At 33.0% G+C, this 6,000-nt stretch overlaps 1 long non-coding RNA gene across 1 annotated transcript; it reads left to right on the top strand.

Moving 5' to 3' along the window:
- The first annotated feature begins 4,708 nt into the window (after positions 1-4,708).
- LOC139876698 (uncharacterized) lies at positions 4,709-5,442 on the top strand. Its single transcript, XR_011768252.1, has 3 exons — positions 4,709-4,833; positions 4,962-5,190; positions 5,346-5,442. It is a non-coding gene; the product is annotated as an uncharacterized lncRNA (long non-coding RNA).
- Positions 5,443-6,000: the final 558 nt, after the last annotated feature.

Genomic DNA, 6,000 nt, shown 5'->3' with positions numbered 1-6,000 from the left:
ACAGTTGGGATCGACATCTACCGTTAGCAGAATTTTCCTACAACAACAGCTACCATTCAAGCATTGAGATGGCGCCGTTTGAAGCACTTTATGGTAGAAAGTGCAGGTCTCCGATTTGTTGGAGTGAGGTGGGGGATAGACAGATTACGGGTCCGGAGATTATACAAGAAACTACCGAGAAGATCATCCAAATTCAACAACGGTTGAAAACCGCCCAAAGTCGACAAAAGAGCTACGCTGACATTAAAAGAAAAGATATAGAATTTGAAATTGGAGAGATGGTCATGCTTAAAGTTTCACCTTGGAAAGGCGTTGTTCGATTTGGTAAACGAGGGAAATTAAATCCAAGGTATATTGGACCATTCAAGATTATTGATCGTGTCGGACCAGTAGCTTACCGACTTGAGTTACCTCAACAACTCGCGGCTGTACATAACACATTCCACGTCTCGAATTTGAAGAAATGTTTTGCTAAAGAAGATCTCACTATTCCGTTAGATGAAATCCAAATCAACGAAAAACTCCAATTCATCGAAGAACCCGTCGAAATAATGGATCGTGAGGTTAAAAGACTTAAGCAAAACAAGATACCAATTGTTAAGGTTCGATGGAATGCTCGTAGAGGACCCGAGTTCACCTGGGAGCGTGAAGATCAGATGAAGAAGAAATACCCGCATCTATTTCCAGAAGATTCGTCAACACCTTCAACAGCTTAAAATTTCGGGACGAAATTTATTTAACGGGTAGGTACTGTAGTGACCCGAACTTTTCCATGTTTATATATATTAATTGAGATTGATATTTACATGATTAAATGTTTCCAACATGTTAAGCAATCAAACTTGTTAAGACTTGATTAATTGAAATATGTTTCATATAGACAATTGACCACCCAAGTTGATCGGTGATTCACGAACGTTAAAACTTGTAAAAACTATATGATGACATATATATGGTTATATATATAGTTAACATGATATTATGATAAGTAAACATATCATTAATTATATTAACAATGAACTACATATGTAAAAACAAGACTACTAACTTAATGATTTTGAAACGAGACATATATGTAACGTTTATCGTTGTAACGACATTTAATGTATATATATCATATTAAGAGATATTCGTACATCATAATATCATGATAATATAATAATTTAAAATCTCTTTTGATATTATAAACATTGGGTTAACAACATTTAACAAGATCGTTAACCTAAAGGTTTCAAAACAACACTTACATGTAACGACTAACGATGACTTAACGACTCAGTTAAAATGTATATACATGTAGTGTTTTAATATGTATTTATACACTTTTGAAATACTTCAATACACTTATCAAAATACTTCTACTTAACAAAAATGATTACAATTACATTCTCGTTCAGTTTCATCAACAATTCTACTCGTATGCACCCGTATTCGTACTCGTACAATACACAGCTTTTAGATGTATGTACTATTGGTATATACACTCCAATGATCAGCTCTTAGCAGCCCATGTGAGTCACCTAACACATGTGGGAACCATCATTTGGCAACTAGCATGAAATATCTCATAAGATTACAAAAATATGAGTAATCATTCATGACTTATTTACATGAAAACAAAATTACATATCCTTTATATCTAATCCATACACCAACGACCAAAAACACCTACAAACACTTTCATTCTTCAATTTTCTTCATCTAATTGAACTCTCTCAAGTTCTATCTTCAAGTTCTAAGTGTTCTTCATAAATTCCAAAAGTTCTAGTTTCATAAAATCAAGAATACTTTCAAGTTTGCTAGCTCACTTCCAATCTTGTAAGGTGATCATCCAACCTCAAGAAATCTTTGTTTCTTACAGTAGGTTATCATTCTAATACAAGGTAATAATCATATTCAAACTTTGGTTCAATTTCTATAACTATAACAATCTTATTTCAAGTGATGATCTTACTTGAACTTGTTTTCGTGTCATGATTTTGCTTCAAGAACTTTGAGCCATCTAAGGATCCATTGAAGCTAGATCCATTTTTCTCTTTTCCAGTAGGTTCATCCAAGGAACTTAAGGTAGTAATGATGTTCATAACATCATTCGATTCATACATATAAAGCTATCTTATTCGAAGGTTTAAACTTGTAATCACTAGAACATAGTTTAGTTAATTCTAAACTTGTTCGCAAACAAAAGTTAATCCTTCTAACTTGACTTTTAAAATCAACTAAACACATGTTCTATATCTATATGATATGCTAACTTAATGATTTAAAACCTGGAAACACAAAAAACACCGTAAAACCGGATTTACGCCGTCGTAGTAACACCGCGGGCTGTTTTGGGTTAGTTAATTAAAAACTATGATAAACTTTGATTTAAAAGTTGTTATTCTGAGAAAATGATTTTTATTATGAACATGAAACTATATCCAAAAATTATGGTTAAACTCAAAGTGGAAGTATGTTTTCTAAAATGGTCATCTAGACGTCGTTCTTTCGACTGAAATGACTACCTTTACAAAAACGACTTGTAACTTATTTTTCCGAGTAGAAACCTATATTTTTTTGTTTAGATTCATAAAATAGAGTTCAATATGAAACCATAGCAATTTGATTCACTCAAAACGGATTTAAAATGAAGAAGTTATGGGTAAAACAAGATTGGATAATTTTTCTCATTTTAGCTACGTGAAAATTGGTAACAAATCTATTCCAACCATAACTTAATCAACTTGTATTATATATTATGTAATCTTGAGATACCATAGACACGTATACAATGTTTCGACCTATCATGTCGACACATCTATATATATTTCGGAACAACCATAGACACTCTATATGTGAATGTTGGAGTTAGCTATACAGGGTTGAGGTTGATTCCAAAATATATATAGTTTGAGTTGTGATCAATACTGAGATACGTATACACTGGGTCGTGGATTGATTCAAGATAATATTTATCGATTTATTTCTGTACATCTAACTGTGGACAACTAGTTGTAGGTTACTAACGAGGACAGCTGACTTAATAAACTTAAAACATCAAAATATATTAAAAGTGTTGTAAATATATTTTGAACATACTTTGATATATATGTATATATTGTTATAGGTTCGTGAATCAACTAGTGGCCAAGTCTTACTTCCCGACGAAGTAAAAATCTGTGAAAGTGAGTTATAGTCCCACTTTTAAAATCTAATATTTTTGGGATGAGAATACATGCAGGTTTTATAAATGATTTACAAAATAGACACAAGTACGTGAAACTACATTCTATGGTTGAATTATCGAAATCGAATATGCCCCTTTTTATTAAGTCTGGTAATCTAAGAATTAGGGAACAGATACCCTAATTGACGCGAATCCTAAAGATAGATCTATTGGGCCTAACAAACCCCATCCAAAGTACCGGATGCTTTAGTACTTCGAAATTTATATCATATCCGAAGGGTGTCCCGGAATGATGGGGATATTCTTATATATGCATCTTGTTATTGTCGGTTACCAGGTGTTCACCATATGAATGATTTTTATCTCTATGTATGGGATGTGTATTGAAATATGAAATCTTGTGGTCTATTGTTACGATTTGATATATATAGGTTAAACCTATAACTCACCAACATTTTTGTTGACGTTTTAAGCATGTTTATTCTCAGGTGATTATTAAGAGCTTCCGCTGTCGCATACTTAAATAAGGACAAGATTTGGAGTCCATGCTTGTATGATATTGTGTAAAAACTGCATTCAAGAAACTTATTTTGTTGTAACATATTTGTATTGTAAACCATTATGTAATGGTCGCGTGTAAACAGGATATTTTAGATTATCATTATTTGATAATCTACGTAAAGCTTTTTAAACCTTTATTGATGAAATGAAGGTTATGGTTTGTTTAAAAATGAATGCAGTCTTTGAAAAACGTCTCATATAGAGGTCAAAACCTCGCAACGAAATCAACTAATATGGAACGTTTTTAATCAATAAGAACGGGACATTTCATATACATCTTCTGATTCTTCTCGCGTAACGTGCGTGTGGTATGTTTATGGGTGTGTATTAACCACTGTTGCAAAAGACCCCGTCTCGAGCCGTTGCGACGGTTTGGTGACTAGTGCGTTCCGTCTCGAAGAAAACCGTCTAATACGACAGTCAACGGTCAAAATTCAGGTCAAAGTTGAAAAAAATCCGGTCAAAGTCGGTCAAAATTCAGAGAAGCAAGAAAGTCGGTAAAATCGGTCAAATTTGTCGTATTTTAGTTTAAATTTTTTGTATTAAATTAACGGTGATAGCGATTATGAGTGCAAATTAAAAATTTTGGCTTTAAAATATGTATACATATATTATACATTTGTATACTTATATATATTTAAAAGTCAACTTTGGTCAACGTCCGTCTCGACCTCGTCTCGAACGTCTCGACCTTTTTAGGACCCGACCGTCTCGACCTCGTCTCACGTCTTTTGCAACCTTGGAATTAACTAGATGGTTGATTAAGGATGATCGTCACAAGAGCGACCGCCAATGTTGAAATTTTGTTAGTAGAGAGTAGGGACCAAAAGTGAAGGTTGACAACTATTTGAGGACCACTTTTAAATCACTTTATTCTGTTATTTGTTTTGGTCCATCATTTATGGAATCTTTCTTCTACCTTTTTCCTCATTTGTAATAAAAAGGATAACATATTTGTATTATTCAACTTGGATCAATATGGAATTGTATGGAAAATGCATTTAAACTAGTAAAATTAGGAATATAGCTAACAAAGAAACAGGTTATCTAGGTTAATAGCCACCCACAACATGGTTAATACCTAGACAAGTACCTAATTAATTGTATGCCTGATTGGTAACTTTCTAAATAAAAAACTAGCCATTGATGTTATTTACAGTGTGTTGTTCCACCATCATGTTTTTCTTTTTTAGTCAACTAATAATAATACGACGTTCATCTACAATGATAGGGTGTTGATGTGGGAAGCTGGATATTTTGGAACCTTGAAAGCTGAAGATTGCATAGAAAATTTACTTACTGAGCCTACCTTCAGAGCCTTAGAAGAAGCATCTTCTTGTAATGAAGTATATAATAATAATAATATTAATTAATAATAATAATAATGGATCTTTGGGTGGAGATGCGGTTGAGTTAGCAGTTGCTTATATGTCAACCTTTCAGTATGCGTTGGGTGATGGGTAATTCTTTCTCTTTTTTATTTTTTTGTTGTATGTTTTGGTAGTTACTCATTCGAAACATTATATGTATGTGAAATTGTTAAAACCAATAAGTTGTTGGACATAAACATACCTTTGGTGCTTAAAATATAAAATCGTCATTTCAACCACTGCAGAGTTATTGGTGATGTGGCGTATACGGGGAATTGTCACCTGCTATTTGCTGATTTGAAATCATTGGGGGAATTAAACAGTGCGTCTGTTCCTCCTGAGGTGAGTTTGAAATGATATATTCATCAAATAAAAATTAGTTGACTAATATGTTTCTATTGAACATAATAAAAAGCAGGTGATTTATCATCTTTTCATTCCATTAGCAGCATGCAGATGAATGGTTATTTCAGTTGGCAGCACGTGTCAAGGTATTCATTATCGATTAAATGATAATATTTGGTTGTTCATATTATTGTATGGGTGCTACAGTTCTGAGTAAAAGGTGGCAATTTTGACCTTTATACTTGTGCATAGGTCGGTTCTGGTTGTGTGTTATCTCTGATGATTCAGACTTCGATATAAAAATAATTTTGTGGAATGACCCAAATGGGCTGAAGGTTGCCCAAAGATCATTAATTATTATGCTTGAACCCTATAAATAAATCATTATATTCTAAGTAATTTAGATATTTAGTAAATAAGATATACGGAGTATTAATTTTAATTGGTGATTGACCAAAATCCATCTTGACCCATTGCCCGAACCTCCCATTTTTTCATCTCCAGTTTTGGCTGATAGTTTTCTTTATTTCTGTCTTGCAGACTATTTTGTTGGTG

This window comes from Rutidosis leptorrhynchoides, chromosome 11, assembly GCF_046630445.1.
Source record: "Rutidosis leptorrhynchoides isolate AG116_Rl617_1_P2 chromosome 11, CSIRO_AGI_Rlap_v1, whole genome shotgun sequence".
In the NCBI taxonomy this organism is placed as follows: domain Eukaryota; kingdom Viridiplantae; phylum Streptophyta; class Magnoliopsida; order Asterales; family Asteraceae; genus Rutidosis; species Rutidosis leptorrhynchoides.
This window is presented reverse-complemented; position numbering and strand designations above follow the sequence as displayed.